The sequence below is a fragment of the Mesocricetus auratus genome, unplaced genomic scaffold (assembly GCF_017639785.1).
Source record: "Mesocricetus auratus isolate SY011 unplaced genomic scaffold, BCM_Maur_2.0 Super-Scaffold_100006, whole genome shotgun sequence".
In the NCBI taxonomy this organism is placed as follows: Eukaryota; Metazoa; Chordata; class Mammalia; order Rodentia; family Cricetidae; genus Mesocricetus; species Mesocricetus auratus.
Window position 1 is genome coordinate 8,757,769 of NW_024429190.1, and position 20,787 is coordinate 8,778,555.

Consider the following 20,787-nt stretch of genomic DNA (forward strand, 5'->3'; position numbering starts at 1 on the left):
GCTATCTTCAGGGTGTACACACAACAATTATAAACACATCTTACAGCAACTGTGATTGCCTGCACTGGTGTGAACATGACCAGGCCTGTCAATAGCGAACCATGCATACAAGGAAAGGGTGAGGCAAAACCAAATGCAAGGGTCTGGAGAAGCTGGAGGGCAGTGGCTGTGGTGTAAAATGCACAGGATGAGAAAGTACTCACTACTACCCAGGAAATGGCAGTGACTCACCCCACACCATCCTAGATTGCCTTGTAACCAGATCCGCAGCCACCATCGCCACAGAAGGATGGGGTGTGACCTGCATTCGTCTCTCCAGAACGAAATGTGTGACTAGAAACAAGGATGCTATTCCCAGGGTGTAAAAGACCAGATGAGCCCCATTTGTCTGAGCTTGTTTAAGGACCCTCCTAATGAAACAAGAAGCAGGAGACAAGGAGAACATGACAAGCCTGTGACATACAGCTAGCAAGAAGCTGATCTGAAGAGTCTAGGCATTAGCAAAGGGCAGCTGCAGGCTCACCTACAGCCTTCGCCATGTTTGTAGGGTCTGTGTGTAACCACACACCGGCTACAGCTGCCCTTCTCGCTAACATGGCAGAACTCAGAAAGAGGACCCAGCTGGATCTTGTCAGGAGTTTGCTGACCCTTAGCCCAGGACATTTTTTTCACTGCTCGTAGTTTTAAAGCCCAAAAATAATAATTCCACTTGCCTTATACTTATTGGTATTTTATACCAGAATTGTCGGGGATAAATTTCTTTGCCTTAATTAAAAGACAGTAGAATAATAAAGTAAAGGGATTAAAAAATAAAATTTATCCACTCAACCTGTGAATCCATTTCCACACAAAAAAAAATTCCAGAAAAACAGATGCAGAATGTCCACAAGCACTGAGCATATGGTGACTCTAAAAATCAAAAATGTAAAATGAGAATGCTTTTCAGGCAGCCTTGTTTTAAAGTCTATTTAGAAAATATCTTGTGTATATATATATGTATATATATATGTATATATATATCATATATAATAACAGTTGCCATAGAGTGAGTGCACATGATGAGCCAAGAGCAGCAATTTTGCACATACTTTGGCATTTCGCAGAGGAAGAAACTGAGTCTGATGAAGGTGTAATGCTATAGTTCTACACACCCAGCTGGAGCTTGATCCCTGTTGTGAAGCATTAAACAGTGGAAACACCCTGTGCTGTGAAGAGGTGGGCCTTTGGCGAGTTGGTTAAGATTTAACACGGTTTTTCGAGTTTAACTCCTATGATTGAATCCTTGTGGCTTTATGAAAACTGGAAGAAAGAGAGAGATGTGATGGCTTAAATGAGAGTAGCCCGCAGAGGCTCCTGCATTTGAACGCTGGGACCTCAGTTAGTGGAACTGTTTGGTAAGTATTAAGTGATGGGAAACTGTTAGAGGAAATGGATCAGTGGTCATGGACTTTGAGGTTTCTAAAGCCTACAGGATCCCCAGTCTCCCCTTTCCCCACCCCTACCCTTCTTTATTCTTGTGGATCAAATATAAGCTCTCAGCTATAGCTCCAATGCCACGGCTGCCATGATCCCCACCATCATAATCATGGAACCTAACCCTCTGGAACTGTAAGTTCCCAAGAAACTTTCTTCTTCTACAAGTTGTCCTGGTAAGAGTGTCTTATCACAGCAATAGAAAAGCAACAGGCCAGAACAGAATGCATGTGCATGCACACACACACACACACACACACACACACACATACACATGCACACACACACACACACACACACACACACACACACACACACATACACTCCCTGCCTCTGGCTACCTGGTGCCAAGCACTACCTGGGACTCCGTCAACAAGAAGGTAGTTACCAGATGAAGTCCCTTAACTGTGACCTGCAGAATTCAGTAACTGGCTTGTAACATGTCCTCTTTCTCACTAGCTGACTGAGACCCCAAATAACACATAAGACACTATATTAATTATAAAGCTGCGGGTCATTTGCTATGGCTTCTTATTGGCTAGCTCTGATTTAATTATTTACCCATAACTGCTAATCTGAGTATTTCCAAGTGGTCTTCTCTTACCGGAGAAAGGGACCAGGCCTCTTACTCCTCTCAAGTTCTACATGGTGACTGACTGTGCCTCCGTTTCGTAGAATCCTCCACCTCTCCTAGTCCCACCTATCTTGCTTCCCTATTTGCCAGCAGTGCATTATTCATCAGCCAATAAGAAAAACATATACACAGAAGACCATCCTCCATCACTTGCTCTTCTTAACAATCTGCCTAGTCTGTGGAGCTATGTGATTAGTAAAAGAAAACAGACTAATACAGATTATTTTTGCACAGATAGTTAGGACAAGGAAGGATTCCCCCCTTTAACTTTAGGGCTGTGTGGTACTTGACAGTGGATACACCTCCCCCACCACAGTGTGGAATGAGGACTTGATACTGGAAGATGGAGAATCATGAAGGGTGAGAGAAGCTGATCCTTGATTGAGCATCAGTCCTCTGTAGGCACCAGAGATGAAGCCTCATGCAAGCCACCCCAGGAAATAGACCTTTCCCCCAAGACTCCTCTCATTCGTGGAAATTTTCTCCTTGTCCCAGTGTTTTTGATCCAGATAGTCCAGGTTAACATCACACAATTGTTGACTCACAAGGGTCCTAGATAATGAGGTGAAGTGTAAGATTGGAAACCTATCCTTACATCTTCTACAATAACACTGACAATCCTTGAGTTGCTTTGTTTGGAACATGTCTAACAATATCATTAATATCAGAGATGAACTGTGTCCACTTGAATAAGGACAGGATTAAAACTGATATACAGGGAGAGAGTGTTATGCCCTGAGGTCATCTGATAATGCAGCCAAGATGCTGAACAGGACCCCTTTGACCTCTATTTCCAAGCTTTGACCTTGAGGTGCCATGGTCAAATATGTTGGAATGTACAGAGCATGTCAAGAACTTTTTCACCCCATTTACTTGTCAGTATCCTGGGAAACAGACAGTAAACATGAAGTCAACAGACAAGAAAATAAACCCTAAGCAATTAATTATTATAAGAAGCTCTGTGTATGTCCAAAGAATGAGAAATAACAAGGGCAGGGCAGGGTGGATAAACATGGCTTTATGTGGATTATATTTTTCCAAATTTCCTCTCCATGCAATGTCCAAGTGCAAACTAATGCTTAAAAAGCAGAGCTGTTTCACAAAGTCAAAATGCTGAAGGTATATCACAGGGCTGCCAGGGAATTCTGCTGACCAAGCTGGTACCTGGAAAACTTCCTTCTTGATCCAGAGTGGGTGTGGGTGTGATGTGAGTTAGGGCAAAGGCTGCACCCATGAAGCATGGGTGACATTGGAAACGCCATTTCACAGTCTTCCTTTGGCACATGAAGCATGGGTGACATTGGAAACACCATTTCAGTCTTCCTTTGGCACATGAAGCATGGGTGACATTGGAAACACCATTTCAGTCTTCCTTTGGCACATGAAGCATGGGTGACATTGGAAACACCATTTCAGTCTTCCTTTGGCATTGCAGCGCCTCACGCCTGCATTCTTGCTCTGCTGTCTTCCTCGGTAATGACATGCAAACAAGGAAACTTTTTCCCCTCCCCCAATCTATAGTCTGCAGAGAAAGCTGTGTTCCTAGTAGGGAAATTTATCCCAAAGGTCAATGGAAATTGTGAATAAGTTCTGGCAGAAAGCTGTGTTACCCTTACTTTCTGAAAAGGAAAAGTCATTGTGGTACTTTGACGGGCATTAGAAGCGTGGGAACACGTATCTCCTTGCCTCAGTTCACAGAAGGCTTCCCTGGGGGATCTGTTTGTCTTTGAGTAACATTATAGTCCTATCAAGCATGTGAAGTGAAGTAGACCATCAAAGGGTTTATAAGTTGTATCAAACCGAAAGGCTAGAATACTACCAGTCTATGCCTGTATTTTGTAAAAACAGACCTTTACACTTTGGTAATAATTTGCCATTCAGATTCTCTCTTTGGTTTACCACTGAAATGCGTTGGGTTCTTTCTCTTGAACATGTTTGTTGAACATATCACAGATCCTGAATATTGCTCTGGATACTGAGAAGAAGAGAGGCAGATCTGCAGGAGTCTTTGAACCAAGTGTGTGGTGGGATGGGTTCTGCAGGTACAGTTCACCTCCTGGCTAGCCACACTCTTTGGGGAAAGCCCATCCTGGACACAGAGAGGACTTCTCAGGATTTCCCACAGTCCCAAAGTGAAATCCTGAATAGGATTGGGGTGCCCATGGGGCACCATGGGGAATGAAGGTGAAGGCTCAAGTGGAAGACAGACTGTGCCAATCATCCTGGCAGGGATGCCATGGCCACTAATCCAGAGGCTCGACAGCACACATGTATTGTTCACGGCTGTGAATGGGGAAGTTCAAATTCAAAGTGTAGGCTGACTGAGGCCCCAATGAGGGTTCATGTTCTCTTTCCCATTGCCACCTCTCTATGGCCAAAACTCTGACACCTGCATCTCTTCTTTCAGAGACACTGATCCCACCCTCAGGACCTTTATCCTCACAACCCCCCCCCCCGCATTTGGGTCCGAGAGTCAGTGCAGAGCTTTCGGGGCAGGGTATAATCGAGTGTGAAAGGCCAGGGAGGCCAGCTGACACCGAGAAGACTGAAACTCCTGCTGCCCAGAGATGAAGGGAGCAGATCCTGATTCTTACACAACAGCCACATCTGACTCCAACACCACCAGGCAACACTGAGTTCCTACCTCCTCTCCCAGCCCATCCTTGGAACCCTGGGACCAAGTAAGGCAGTCTTCCTGCACACCGCACAATGTAAGTCTGACTCTCCAAGGTTTCAGTTCTTCGGGCTGTGATTCACTTGGGATGGATGTACACCTGGATCCCCATATCTGCCTCTGATACTAAAGTCTTACCATAGTCATGCTAAATTCTGTGCTATGGATTCAGCATGGGAGAGGAGGAAGGAAGACAAAATGTGCTCTCGGGAACAGCTGGCTCCTCTCATTTCTTCCCTGCCCTTCTTGAAGATCAGAACAGCTGGACACATTTGCTCATGCAACTCCTGAGAAAGTGCTTTGAAATTTGGCATGTCATGGTCTTGGAGGGGAAGAAGGTATCTGAAATGAAAGTATTTGAAGTTGAGACAAAGTGAATAAATGGTCTTATTTTATAAAATCAGGAACAACTGGTCTTCTCAGTCCCAATCTTAAAGAACACTGCTCAAACAGGTCCTAGAATTGTCTTTCCGTCCTTATATAGTCCAGCCCTAGCCTTTATCCCCCCTACAACTAAACCAATTAATCTGAACTTTGTGTTGAAAGACCATGTATGAGTATGCACAACTGGTTTCGCTCTTTCAGACACAGAAAATAAAGGAAACACTGTGTGTGCACCTTGTGTGGATGCTACAGCTGTCTCCAGAAGAGCCAGAACATAGACTTGGGGGCTCAAAGGCATTGTCTATGCACCATGCAATGCAGAGGGTACTCCAAATCCAGTTCCAGATGGCAAGCCAAACAAGTAGCTGTGCTCAGTGTTCTACTTATTTTCCAGATAGGAGGGAAACATTCTTCTGTGCCTTTCTAATAAGACTGCAGGCTCTGAAGGACATCACACACCTGCCAAGATCCTCATCTGACTAAAAGGAAACCACAGATTGAGAGTAAAGTCAAAGGCAGCATATCTGTGGTTATCCAGAGAGATAGAGCAGTTCTGATTCTAGTCAAGTCTCCAGGTAAGTTCAGTAGAAGTACTCAAGCCATTGTTATGATCCATTCACTAACCCATGTGTTCATCCATGCACTTAGAGTGCTTTAGTCAGTTGACAACTTCTCTGTGTGACCAGAACTGGTCCTTGCCCATGCAGCCTCTGATGCCAGCTTTCATTCATTCCAACCCTTTGCAGCTTCTCAGAAAACACTGGCCTCTTCCTTTAGCCTCAAGTTGCTTTGGGGCTCCACACAGAGAACACATTTCCCTTCCCTGAGAGATTATCTCTCAGGCATCTGCTCCCACCACAACCATCACTGCTCTCAATTCACTGATCCTATAGGTGACCCATTACTGACATTTCTAGATCATCCTCCACCCTGACACCGTCTACCACAAGGTGTCTGTCGCCAAGATGACATTCTGTCACTTTCATTTTCATCAGTTGAGATGAACATGGTTCCTTCCATCTACATTTATTAGAATGATGCCTTCTAATAAATTCCTACACTGGAATTCACCATCCTGGAATTCATTGGATAAATCCTACTTGGCTGTGATCTATTATCCTTTTAATAGCCAGTTCCTTCATTCTGCTAATATTTCCTGGAGGTATATTTGGGGATATTCTTGCAGTGTCTTTGGCTTGTTTATCTGTATAATGCTGAGCTCATGAGTTATGAAATGGTCAATCCTCTTCAACTTTTGAAAGAGTTCAGAGGGATAACTCACAGGTATCATCAGATAATCTATATGGCTCTATTTTCTATTTTATGGTCCTAGTTGAGGTATTCATCTCATTTATAATTTTATTTGGTTGTTTCGTTTTCTTAATATATCCTGCTCTATTTAGCTCTACTTATCATTTTCTCAGCTTCTTGCTTTAGCTTTAGACTTCTGCTCATGGTTAGTTACCTAGGATATATAGTTAGACTGTTGGCTTGATCTCTCACTTGTGTATTAATCTAGATATTCTGTGTATTAATTTCCCTGAACTCATGACTCATGGCTGTTGTGATGTATTTTCATTCATCTAAAGCATTTCTAATTTCTCCTTTGATATAGAGCTTACTTACTGTTTGTTTAGTTTCTACATATGTGTGGATTTTTCAATTATCCTTTTGCTATTGATTTCTAGTGCCTGTCCTTTACAGACAGATGATATTTTGTATGATTTCAACTTAGTGGTTTATATGGGCTAATGTAGACAAGCTCTTCCTGTAAGGTGCCGTGTGTGCACTTCAGATGAATAAGTACTCTGTTTTTCATGCTTACTAGAGTGCTGTCCATAGCTGATAATTCTGGTTTTCTATAGTGTTGTCCATGCCTTCTGTTACTGCCCTAACATTGGGTCTATCTGTTCCATCCATTGCTGAAACTGGAATGCTAAAGCCTCCAACTGTTAGAGAACTCTGATTTCTCACTCAGTTATGTCACTTTGTGCCTTATATTTTATGGTTCAGTTCTGGGTTCCTATATGTTTACTAATATTGCATCTCCTTGATGAATTTATTCTTTTATGACTTTCATTCTCATGTTTTATGGACAATTTTGTTTTAAAGTCCACCAACTGATGCTAGTAGAATTTATATAGCATGGAATACATTAACCTTATGCTTCAACATTTTTTGTGTTATATTTAAAATGGGTCTTTTGCAAACATGGTATGTGCTCACTTATATATGGATTTTAGACATGGAGCAAAGGATTACTAGCCTACAATCCCCACCTCCAGAGAAGCTACGAAACAAGGAGGACCCTAAGAGAGATATGCAGGGTCCCTGGAGAAGGGGAAAGGAACAAAATCTCCTGAGCAAATTGGGAGTGTGGTGGGAGAGGAGAGGGAGTTAGGAGATAGAGAAGGGGAGAAGAGGAGGGAGGAGGAGAACATGAGGGAACAGGAAGATAGAGTTGGGGGAAGAATAGAGGAGAACAAGAAAAGAGATACTTTAATAGAGAGAGCCATTATAGGTTTAAAGAGAAATCAAGTACTAGGGAAATGTCCAGAGATCTACAAGGATGACCCCAACTAAGAATCTAAGCAATAGTGAAGAGACTACCCTAGACGACTTTCCCTTATAATGAGATTGATGACTACCTTATATGCCATCCTAGAGCCTTCATCCAGTAGCTGATGGAAACAGAAGCAGATACCTACAGGTAAACACTGAGCTGAACTCCTGGAATCCAGTTGTAGAGAGGGAGGAGTGATGAGCAAAGGGGTCAAGACCAGGCTGAGGAAACCCACAGAAACAGCTGACCTGAACAAGGGGGAACTCATGGACCTCAGTCTGATAGTTGGGAAACTAGCATAGGACTGAACCAGAGCCCCTGAATATGGGTGTCAGTTAGGAGGCCTGGGATGTCTGTGGGGCCTCTGGTAGTAGAACAGTATTTATCCCTGTGTACGAATAGACTTTGGAAGCCCATTCCCCATAGAGGGATACTCTCTCAGCCTAGACACACCGAGGAGGGCCTAGGCCCTTCCCCAAATGATGTGACAGACTTTGATGATCCCCCATGGAAGGCCTCACCCCCCCTAGAGAGCAGAAATGGGATGGGATGGAGGTTGGTGGGGGCATGGGAGGATGGGAGGGAGTGGGAACTGGAATTGATATGTAAAATAAGATTGTTTCTAATTTTTAAAAAATTAAAAATAAAATGGGTCTTTTGTACTTAGCATATAGTTATTAGTTTTAATACACACTGTGCATCTCTGCTTTTTAAATGAATAGCTTAGTTTGTCTAAATTTAAATTAATTACTGTCAGAAGGTATACTCAATACACCCTTTTGGTTGCTGTGTAAAACACCATGACCAAAATCAACTTGGAGAGAAGGGGGTTTACTTCATCTTATACTTTACAGTCCATCATGGAGGGAATCTCTCTGCAGGAACTGAAGCAGACGTCACAGAGGAACACTGCTGCCTGGCCACCTGTCCAGAGGTGGTGCCTCCTACACGGGGCTGGACCCTCTCACATCAATCACTAACCAAGACAGTGAACCCACAGATACACCCACAGGGCCAATCTGATGCAGACAATCTCTTAAGTGAGTTTCCTTCTTCTAAGAAGTTTCTAGTCTGTATCAAGCAGATAAAAAAATTGGTGAGCCAGCACAGAGGGCTCTCCCATTCATTGTCTAGTTTTTTGTACTTGTGTTTCTTTGCTGCTCCAATATCACCTTAGATTTTATTTCTAATTCAGCTTACTTAATCATTCTCAGTTGTTTTGTTCATTGATTCATGCTCTAGACTTCTAGAAGCTGTAATTACTCCTCAAAGTTACAACAATGTAGCTTGAATTGGAAGGAAGATTTAATTTCATCTGAAAGATTGCTTGCTTTAAACAGCCTGGCCCATCACTTTATGTGGTTTCTATCCCAAATCATATCTTTATACATTAATTTTTGTTTATGCATTGACATCAACCAGCATGCTGCTATACTTATTTAAATGTTAAAAGGCATAGAAAAAGAAAAACTCGATGTCAAAATCTACAAAATTATAATATTAGCTTCTATAATTACCTTGGTAGTTACCCTGAGTGATGTTTTTTATTGTTTCAAATGCCTTTTATTTCCATCTGAAGGAATCTCTCTGAAGCATTTTCTGGAGTATTTATCTGGAAGCCTAGTTCTCCTCTGCTGCTTTATATTAAGAGATGCCTTAGTTAGCAGTATCTTTTTCTGCCAGCAATTTGAGTATTTCACTTTAGTTGCTGATGAGAGTGTGACTATGAGGGTGACTAAGAATTTACGTAGACTGTGGGAGTCTGGGATGGGCAGTTTCTGGTGATCTATGTTGGGAAGCCACTTTCTGTAGTTTTGTGTGTTTCCCCCTTTTATTGAAAATAGATTTTTTTATATAATATACCCTTATTACAGTTTCCCCTCCTTCCAATTCCTCCCCACATCCCCTCCAATCAGGATCCTCTCCCTTTCTGGTTTTCATTAGAAAAGAACAGGCTTCTAAGAGATAAAAACCAAACATGACAAAATAAAATACGATATGATAAAACAAAAACCATTACATCAAAGTTGGACAAGACAAACCAACAGAAGGAAAATGGGCTAGGAGAAGGCATTAGAATCAGAAGCCCGCTCTTTCTCACACTCAGGAATCTCCGGAAAACTCTAGACACAGATGAGCTGGATGCAGGTACTGTCTTGCTGCTGCTACTCCTGCGCATACACCCAAGGCTTTAATCCTACCCCACGGACACTGGCTCAGCTCAGCCCGCTCATCGCTGCTCTAGTCATAGTAGCCAGAAATTGGAAACCACCTAGATGTCCCTCGACCAAAGAACAGGTCAGATGAAGAAAATCTGGCACATTTACACAATGGAGTAATTTATGTTACTTCACTGTTTTAAAAAGTGACATCCTGAAATTTGCAGGCAAATACGTGGAACTAGAAAAAAAATCATCCTGATTGAGGTAACCCAGGCCCAGAAAGATAAATATGGAATGTAGTCACTTATAAATGGATGTTAGATGCTAAATAAATGGTAACCAAGCTATGAAGTATAGACTCAGTGAGGTAAGCTATAGAGAAAGGGACTGGGGTAAAGGGGTGCAGCCATGCACCCCTTGAAGGAGGAAATAAAATAGACTTAATAGGTGGGCTGGGGACAGAGGAGACTGGAACGAACGAGAGGATCAGGTCAGGGTGGGGTGTAGATGGGGTTGAGGTAGGAAATGAGAACTAACTAGAATCGAGGGGCATTTGAGGGGTGGCATGGAAACCTTGTGAGTGGGAAATTCCTGAAGTATATGAAAGTGACCCTAATAAAGTCTATCTTAAAGTCTGGTTGTAATATCGTGGATTTTTTTACTTATTGGCATGTAGTCATTACACACAGTGATGATAAAGACATTTTCACTCAAATATGTCATACTAGACCATGGTGACTCAGTTTCCTGCCCCACCCCTGTAGCTCTCCTACTTTGCCCAAAGAGTAGTACTTTTATTGTCATGTCAGAAAATAAGATAGACAGACAAACATGAAGGAAATCTGGAAATATGGGATCTACATACAAGAGGAAACAATCAATGTTTGTCTTTTAGAGTCTGGCTTATTTCACTTAAATGGACAGTTTCCAGCTGCATCCATTTACCTGTAAACAACAGAATTTCTTTCCTCTTGATGTCTGAGTGAAACTCATTGTCCTGCACTCTTTATGGATATGCTTTTGACTTTTACCAAGATACAGCGATTTGCACTGCACCAAGTTTGGGGGAGTCTGGGGTGCCATCCCTTAAGCTTTTGCTGTGCCCCTTCCTCCTCCTTCCTAAGATCACGACAGAACCCACAGATCTCTGTGTTGTTTTGTTCCCTTCCCTTTCTGCTTCAAGGACTTGATTATGTAATGGAGCTCCTGCTGGGCACCTTCCGTTCCCCAGCTCAGGTCTGCTGCTGAGCCTTGACTGACCTTTCCACCTCAGCTGAGGTACTGTTTGAGAATCTCAGGCTCGTTCTTCCACGTCCTGCATGTCCATTAATGCTCTGACCACTGCTGCACGTCCATTAATGCTCTGACCACCGCTTCCGTGGCTGCCTTCTGTTCTCTGTCAATGGTCTTCAGCTGGCTCTTGGAGTATGTTTACGATGGTTAATTATGTAACCAGTGTCTGTGCCACCTTAGCTGAAAAATAAAGTTCCATGTTCAGGAGGAAACGTTGCTTCAAGGTGATAAGGGAAAGAATGATAGACGAGGATGCCCAACACCCTTCTCTGGCCTCCAAAGGCATGCACACACGGGCACATGCTCCAGCACACACATGTGAGTACATACCATAAACAACAAATTATCCTCAAGTCTCTTCACCCCTCTCTCTCCATCCTTCTCTCTCTCCTTCCTTCTCTCTGCCCCCTACTTCTGTCTGTCTCTCTCCAAACACACACACACACACACACACACACACACACACACACGTAGGCACGCACGCACGCACGCACACACTGGCATGAGATTATATGACCCTACTGCACCAGTGCTCTCACTCCAAATCCTCACAACAGCTCTAGATGATAAATAAATCTGCAACCTTCCTGCCCACATCTCCTAACTCACAGCTCAGTATCTCACAGTGTGGCCCCTGCCTTGGGGCTTTGGCACTCGTACGCCACAGTGTGCACACATCCCCCTTGCTTCCTCATCTGCTCAGCACACCACTGTATCAGGAACATGTTCCCTACCATCCTGTGGAAACAGTCCCATTCACCTACCCCAGCTGCTAGGGCAGTCTCTATTTTCTCCCTCTGCTGCATTTTCCCATGCGACGTGCCTACTGTGGTTTCTCTGTTGTCCCTTTGTTCAACCTGACCTACGGAACATTCACTCTGTGGTCATGAAACAATTGCTTTTCCCACATGTGTACCATGAGCACCTTAAACAAGACCTCGCACGACAGAAGCCGGTTAGCGTTTCCTGAACTCACAATATTAAGACGTGTGGTTTTGTGCACAACAAGATGAGACTGGTCAACACAGCCAGAGAGTGGGTAGAAACACGCAAGCGAGGGTTACATTCAGAGACTTGAGTGCTGTGCAACATGAAAACACAGACAGACATGTGGCCTAAAGAGCCTCAGGAATCACCAACCACAGCATCAGGGAAGCAGGTCCACTGTTCATCAAACCATTATTGTTCCATATGAGGCATCACTAAACCCAGAGTCAAGCCTTCTGTTAACAATGGAAGAACCCTATTCAGTGTCTGAAGGCTTAATCAACACTTCCTCCTTGTTTGAACTAACACAGTATGCTGCCTGTTGTTGGCTGCCTCCCCCACTGCCCACTGGAAGGTCGCTAAGTCCTGGACTCTCAAACAAAGGTGTTGGAAAGGGTCTACCCTGTGCCAGGCACAGCCTCCACCAGTGTGTAGTGTGAATCCAGAAACACAACGTAAAATGAGATAACATGCATGGTACGATGGTTAAACCAAGAATTCATCAATAGTCCTGCTTCCCCCAGGGACTCTCTGACTTCCCTGTGGGCTGATCGTTGCTCATTGGAATTAAGTTTAATGAGCAGATGTGAGTTGTGTTGTGAGTTTATAATAGTCTGACCTTTGATACTACATTTTTCATCATTGGCTTCCTTGCGGTTGACATATCTGCACTGGATGGGAAAGACGCTTTTCTGTTTTGTTTACAACAGATGCTAGAGAAATTCAGCCAAGAAACAGAAAGTAATGATCATCTATCTCCATAGACTCCTGCTGGTTTTTTCAAGTAGGTCTGAAAAATAACTAAAGACAGCTACGCAGAGGAATGTAAAGAGGTCATTCTGTCTTAAAGATACACAATCCTCTATCGGCATTTGTAAGCACTTTGATTTCAAACTACTGTTTGTTTATTTACTTAAGAGCTATTTTGATAAATATTATAAGCTAGTATTATAAAAACAAATAGCATGGGGTCTCTAGCTTTAAGAGCCTTGTAGACAATCTTAAAATAGGAGTAACTGATATTTTAAATAACCATTCTGGCAAACGGGGGTGTTTCCTAGTAAGTATACAGCATCTTTCAGTGAGTGACAAAAATGTTCAAAACTGAGCTAAGGAATAGCTGCACAACTCTGTGGACACACTGAAGCCCATGGAACCATCTAGCTCCCATGAATAAACTCTATGGTATATGAATGGCACTTCTCCAAAATCATTTAAAGTGGCGGTGCCAGGGCACAGCCTCTGGTAAGAACCCTGAAGATGCAGCAGAAAGCACTCGGCAGAAGGCAGGTGGGGGCAGGGTGATGAAGGCACCACACAGAGGTGAGATACAAGTTGCAAACCACAGTTCCCGATGCATGTGTCTAATGACATCTCAGACTCAAAGTCCCCAGGCCCAGGCACGAGCCTCTCCCTAACACAGGCTTCCCAAGCAGCTAAGGAAGACTCCCTCATTTCAGATGCTCAGTGGCATTAGCACCACTGCCTAATTCTGACCTTCTTCTGGGGGCCTTCAGCCTGCTATCAGAAGCCTTTGGCTCCCCAGCATGCATGCTGTGTCCACCCTCAGCCGACACTTGTACTCCTGCCACATCCTTCTCATAGGACTCACAACACCCGACGTGTACTCACACCGCAGAAGTACAAATGATAGCTTCCAAATGGCTCAGCATCCCTATTGCTGCTCTCGAGGGTCTAAAGCGTAAACACTGCGCAGATGAGTACTAAGGCTGGTCCCAGCTCCAAGCACTGCCCCTGTCCTTCCCATCCTACCCTCTACAGTGGGCAGAAATGGGAGAGGGCACAAACATCCTCTCTTCCTAAGAAGTCCCCTGACACCAGACAACTCTGGGGCCTAGTTACCCTACAGAGTCCTCCAAGACTGAAATAAACACTGTTATGAGTGTGTTAGTTTGCATTTCTGTTACAGAACAGCATGACTAAAAAAATGCTTTATTTCATCTTACAGGTTGTAGCCCATCGTCCAGAGACTTCAGAGCAGGAATCTGGAGGCAGGCACTGATCCAGAGGCCACAAAGGAGTGTTACTTACTGGCTTGCTCAGCCTGACTTACTCAGCCTACTTTCTTACAGTACCCAGGACCATCTGCCCAGGAATGTCACTACCCTCAGAGCTGAGCCCTCTTCCTTAACCACTCTGCATCTCAAGCTAAGACTGAGCTTCCTCGCACAGGCCCATCTCAGCAGCATTCCTGGTCCCCTTTTAACTCTTTTTTTCTTTTGTTTTTCATTAATTTATTTAATTTAGAACAATCTTATTTCACATATCAATCCCAGTACCCTCTTCCTCCCATGCCCCTCAATGATCCCTCTATCCATCCCACCCCCCACCCACTCCCAAGGGAGGGTGAGGCCTTCCATGGGGGATCATGTCACATCATTTGGGGAGGGCCTAGGCCCTCCTATGTGTATCTGGGCTGAAAGAATATTCCTCCATTGTTGGGGAAGTCCTGTTATTTGCCAATAAAGTACTGTTGAGCCAATAGGAATCTAGATGGGAGGGACTAGGAGTCCAGGAGGATTCTGGGAAGGAGAAACACAAGAGAGTCAAGATGTAACGCCATTGAGATAGGAAGCCCGGAAACCTCTCCGGTAAGAAACATACTTAGATTAACAATTATGGGGTAATTGCTTAAAGCAGAGCTAGCCAGGAAGAAACAAGCAAGGCCAACAGCTTCATAATTAATATAGCCTCCTGTGTGTTTATTTGGGAACTACAATGCGGCAGAGCCCAGGCGACTGGCGGGTGATAAACCAAAGCGGCTAGCAAAAGGAAAAGCTTCTCTTAACACTCCATAAGTAATGGGCTCCCCAAATCTATTTGTACACTAGGGATAAATACTGGTTCCACTGTCAGAGGCCCCATAGACTGCCCAGGCCTCCTAGCTGGCACCTACATTCAGAGGGCTGGGTTTGGTTCAATGCTGGTTCCCCAGCTTTATGACTAGGGTCTGTGTGCTCTCACTTGGCTAGGTCACCTGTTTCTGTGGGTTTCCCCAGCACAGTCTTGACCCCTTTGCTCATCACTTCTTCCTCCCTATAACTGGATTCCAGGCATGCAGCTCAGTGCTTAGCTGTGGTGTCTGCTTCTACTTCCATCAGCTACTGGATGAAGGCTCCAAGATGGCATTTAAGGTAGTCATCAATAGGGAAGGGCATTTAAGGTAGCCTCTCCACTATTGCTTAGATTCTTAATTGGGGGTCATCCTTGTGGATCTCTAGATGTTTCCCTAGTGCCAGATTTCTCTTTAAACCTGTAATGGGTCCCTCTATTAAGGTATCTCTCTTCTTGCTCTCCTCTGTTCTTCCCTGACTCAGTCTTCCTGAACCCTCATGTTCTCCTCCCCCTCCTCTTCTCCCTTTCTCTGTTTCCTACCTCCCTCCCTCCTCAAACCCCAGGCTCCTAATTTACTCAGGAGATCTTGTCCCTTTCCCTTTCTCCAGGGGACCCTGTATGTCTCTCTTAGGGTCCTCCTTGTTTCCTAGCTTCTCTGGAGGTGTGGATGTAGGCTGATAATCCTTTGCTCTATGTATAATATCCATATATGAGGAACTCTCAACCCTTTTAACAAGGCTGGTAATCCTGAGAGTCTCATGTCCTGGCCTAGCCTGAATGAGTAGTCCCAACCCAGGTCTCCTATGACTATACTGCTATTCCTGTCTGGAATATGTTTTCAAGACCAGCTAGCAGGACTAGTCAGAAACACCACTGACTTGTTCTCTGTGTGATAATCTTGTCTACCTGTTGGGCTAAGGGAAAATGCAAGGAGGTGATAGAGGGAAAACTACAAAAGTGTATGCAAGTACTGACAGTGACAGCATCATGGCTCATACCAACCACTGTAGGAATCCCTGAGCGATGCTGTTGACATGTCATGGGCCCTGCTCTCAGATCAATGGGAAAATGGCTAGGACTCCCCTGCCCAGGGTAAGACACAGGGTGGCGTCAAAGTCTTCCTCTGATCTGTGCATGATGTTGATGGGTGTGTACAGAAAATGTCCCCCATATCTTTCTCTCCCAGGATATTTACAGCCTGAAGACTGCTCCCCTACAAAGACTGCTCCTAGCAAGGTTAGCTAAACCTCCCTGCTTGCCAGCTATCTGCAACAACCCTGCCTCCTTGTTTATCTGTGTGTAATAACTCCGCACCTCTGTTCAACCATCTCATAAACACACGTAGCTTCTGGAGTGTTGTGGTTTCTCCACCAGAGAACCTGGTCCATCTGATCCCAGCTTTTCTGTATGTCTCTGTGTTTATCTTTTCCTCATTCCCTCACCACCCAGTCAGGTCTGTCCCTGGATCCGGAGTTGGCCTGGCAAACCACAACACAGTAAAGGATCTGGAAACCAGAGACACAGAGCCACATTCCTAGGAACCTTCATCAATAACCTTCCTCATAATCGCAAAGTCTTGCTGCATTAATCATCACCACTCTCTTAGTGAGACAGACCAAACCCAGGTTTTCAAACTCGGCTGGTTGAGCATGAAGTTAGACTGAGACCCAGAATCCTGATACACCATATGGTATTCCTGCTGTGAATGGAGTGGCCAAGCGTCCTAGATCATTTCTGAGGACTCCATCAGGTAGAAGAGAAATGCCATGGCCGGTGTTTTGCAGTTGAGGTGACTGTAGTAGGTTGTGGTGGAGTGTCTCATAGAAAAGCAGCATTATCTGCATCTTCGACACCCAAATCAAAGGAGGCTCCTCTCTACACGTGCCCTGCCTTTGTCCCCTGCTCTCAATCTCCTTGGAAAGATCTCAGCAGACAAGACAGCTTATTCTGTCTACCTCAGCTTGTGCTTCTGGCGCTACTGGAGTTGGGGTGGGCACCCCACTTTCACGGGTGACTCACTCTACTGATTCATCATGTGAAATGCATCTCTGGGACTCCAGGCAATTGAGCAAAGCAGGGACACTACAGAAAGGTGAGACTGAAGAATTACACATTGTAATGGTGCTGATAACATCTGAAGAAGGTACCTTGGACCAAGGAAAGATGTGAATCTTGGAGTGGGGGCCAGGGAGTTGTGATGTACAACAAGGCAGAGCTTGATGGATGGATTCAGCAGCTGTAGAATCTTTCCTCCTCCTGATGAGTTAGTTCACCCATACTCAGCAGAACCAAGATTGGTCCCAAAGGGACCAATTCCCAGATCCTTGTGCAGTGACAGAGGAGGAGGGTAGCCTTCCACACAGCATCCCCAGATGGGCCCTAAGAAAGAAGGTGGAAAGTCATACCCCATCAGAAATCAGGACAGAACTCAGCATCCCCACTACCAGAGAGACAACTGAGAAACTGCACCTGCCACAAGCAGCAATGACCAAGCCCATGATCTGGGAAGACCACAAGATATTCTGCAAAAAATTCAGTCTGGTCCCTGCCACACAACCTATACAGATTTTCACAAGGTTGCCAACATCCCATGGAGGAATCAGTCCCTTACCTACCTTAGGAATGGAAACACAATGGGTGGAGGTAAGTAGGTGGCGATAAATACCAAGACTGAAAGGTGAGAAGCCTGCTTCAAAAGCTAGGATTCCACAAAAGAGGAACTGGAGCCCTCCATTGACTCTGTAGAGATTTATTTGTTTACTTGTGGACAATGAATCATAAAGACTTGAATTTAAAATAATTACTTAGTATGCACGTACTTTATTATATTAAAAATTAAAACAAATTTGCATACAAATGAGTTTGATATTTGTTTACCGAAGGGCATAGAGTATCTTCAATGAATTTTATTTTTTATGTGTATGAGGATTTTTGCCTGCACATATGTCGATCATGGATAGTGCCCTCAGAGTCCAGAAGAGGACATCAGATACCCTGAAGAGAGCAACAGTTACAGATGGTTGTGAGCCACCATGTGAGTGCTGGGAACCAAGTCCGGATTCTCTGCCTCTGCAAAAACATAATGTGCTCTTAATTTTTGAGCAATCTCTCCAGTTCCACAGCCCCCCATGGCTATTAAGAAAAATAATCACCTAATATAGCTCATGCTGGCTAGATTTGACTTAGTTTTCTGAAAAACAGCAAGATTGCTAAGGAAAATGAATATTTGAGCCACCTCTTAAAACGGAGAGCTAATTTTTTTTGGTTGTTGTTAACTAAGACTAAACAAGAACAGATTTCATATTTGGCTCTGTCTAACATCCTGAATAATTTCCATTATTCAAGAAGCTAATAAAAACATTTTTGAAGATTTTTCTTACTGAGTTATGATTCTTCTCAGACACCACTGGACTTCCTGGTTCTTGAGAGTTTAATGTAGTTCATTTATGATATATGAGTTTTCAACAAGTATTCTGAAAAGAGAGAGCACTTCTTAGAGAAGAAAGGATTGGGAAGCTATTAGACTTTGGAAAGAGAGGCTACAATCTTTGGCAAGAGGGAAATGGTCAGTGTCGTTCAGTATTTGTTTGCTGTTGTGAAGAAGTTGTTTCAGAGGATGATGTGAGTCTTGGAAAGATCACTCCCCTCTTTTAGGGACTCCTATGAGATCTCTGCTCTTCAGCTAAGAGCATGAGCCCTGATGTAGCGAGCCTGTCAGGGGCATATGGCCACAGTGAGTGTGCTCAGCCCATCAGAGGCCTGGCCAACTGAGTCCACAGAACCAGCCAAGCACCCACTGTGAGGATCCCCAAGGGTGGGGGTAGCCAAGGTTGCTTCTAAATGAGATTCCACAAATCTGCCAAAGCATCAGGCTGGAGTGGCTGACATTCGTTTAGATGCAGCTCTCCTTTCCAGAGAAGGAAACTGAGGTTTAAAGCAGCAGATTACCCCAGCAGGTCCCAAAGGCTGGGGGTGGGGTGAATCTCTGCTGAGCATATGGCATTTAAACCATGGCTCCTGTGAGTCGGGGCTCTGCCTGGTCCTTGCCATTTTAGCCTCCCACACCTGGCTTCACTGTGCCCAGGAGTATGACAGAAAGCCACAGGCATGCAAAAGCTCCACAACCATGTCCTCTTTTCTGTTGTTTTGTTTTTTAAGAGATAACATGAAATTGCTTTGGGCTGCTCTTATCTAGACTGCTAGTGTCTCATTTGGGTTTGTTTGCAAATATCTTCTGATCCACTGGTGGACAGCTCAGCAAAATCCAATTCCTATCATGGCTATGAGGTCTGAAGGACTCAGGTAGGATTGACTGCACGTCCTTCACCCATGGACCTTCTAATTCAAGATCTTTTAACTAGTCAATAAGTACCAATGTAGGCCACACAAACATCTTGGGAAATAGTAGCAGAGATAGGGACAGACACCCAGGAAGAGACTACATCTGGGAAGTTTGGAACCAACATCTTCCTCATCAGCCACCTGTCATACAAATCACTATTAGTGATTTTCAATAAAATAATTTCACAAAATCATATACTGATACAGTGATTATGTGATTAGCAAGGAGATACTAAGTTTTTTTTAACTGCTAATGGCCCACCATGACATTTCAACCAACATACCTTCATTTTCCAGAAAATTCTGTTTGATGAAACCACAATCAAAGGGTCATAGATCATAGTCAGGGTGATACACTTTAAAACTATAAACTCTTTCATAGAAAAATGAACCCCGGGGTTTCCTGTGGGTTCTCTCATGATCCACTACAATAAATCACCCCCTATCTACAGTTTGGGTTTTATTTGCAGTCAATCATGCTGTAAGAACATGACACAGGACATTCCAGAAATAATCAGTTTGTAACTTTGAACTATGTAGTGTTCTGAGTAGCATTTATGTCATCTCAGACCTTCCCACTTCGAACCACCCATGATGGCAATCATCCCACTGTTAAACACATCCATGCTGTTTACACTGCAGCCTGTTAGACACACTTAGCCACAATGTTAGTTATCAGACTGGTGGTTGAGGTGTCACACAGCTTGTGTTCAAAGGACCCTTATTTAGTTCATTTAGTAACCATATAGAGTGGGAGATCATCAGTGCTAGCCATCTAGACAGAGAAGCCCAAGAATGGAAACAGAATATATTAGGATTCTTTAAAGAGACAGAACATATAAAATGAGTGTGTGTGTGTGTGTATGGATGTATGTACACATATACATAAACATATACATATAAATGTAAAGGGGATTTATTAGAATGGTTTGCAGGTTGTGGTCCAGCTAATCCAACAATGGCTGTCTACCAATGGATTTCAAGGATCCAGTAATTTTTCAGGTCATGAGGCTGAATGTCTCAGCTGATCTTCAGTATACACCGGAATCCCAAAGAAGAAGGCTCTAACACCAGGGAAGGAATGCACTTACTACCAAGGACAAAAGCAAGAAGGCAAAGGGCAATATTCCCTCTCCCATGTCCTTTATGTAAGCTTCCAACTGAAGGTGTGCCCTAGATTAAAGGTGGATCTTCTCACCTCAGAAGACCTGGACTAAAATTAGGTCTTCACACTTCAAATGACTTAAGAAAAAAAAACCCTCACAGGTGTACCCAGCCACTTGGATTTTAGTTAATTCCAGATGGTTAATTCCAGATGTAATCAAGTTAACAACAAAGAATAACATCACATGTCATGACATATTTTGACAGAAAGAGACCAAATTCACATAATTTCATCATAGCTTGTTGTCACTGATAT

The 20,787-nt window shown here is 43.8% G+C and overlaps 1 long non-coding RNA gene across 1 annotated transcript; it reads right to left on the bottom strand.

Annotated features, from left to right (window-relative positions):
• Window positions 1-4,568: 4,568 nt before the first annotated feature.
• Window positions 4,569-18,613, bottom strand: LOC110343346. The gene is made up of 4 exons (XR_002385603.2): window positions 18,407-18,613; window positions 17,174-17,405; window positions 11,151-11,363; window positions 4,569-5,123 (listed from the first exon to the last, which is right to left on the bottom strand). It is a non-coding gene; the product is annotated as an uncharacterized LOC110343346 (long non-coding RNA).
• Between the last annotated feature and the right edge of the window lie 2,174 nt (window positions 18,614-20,787).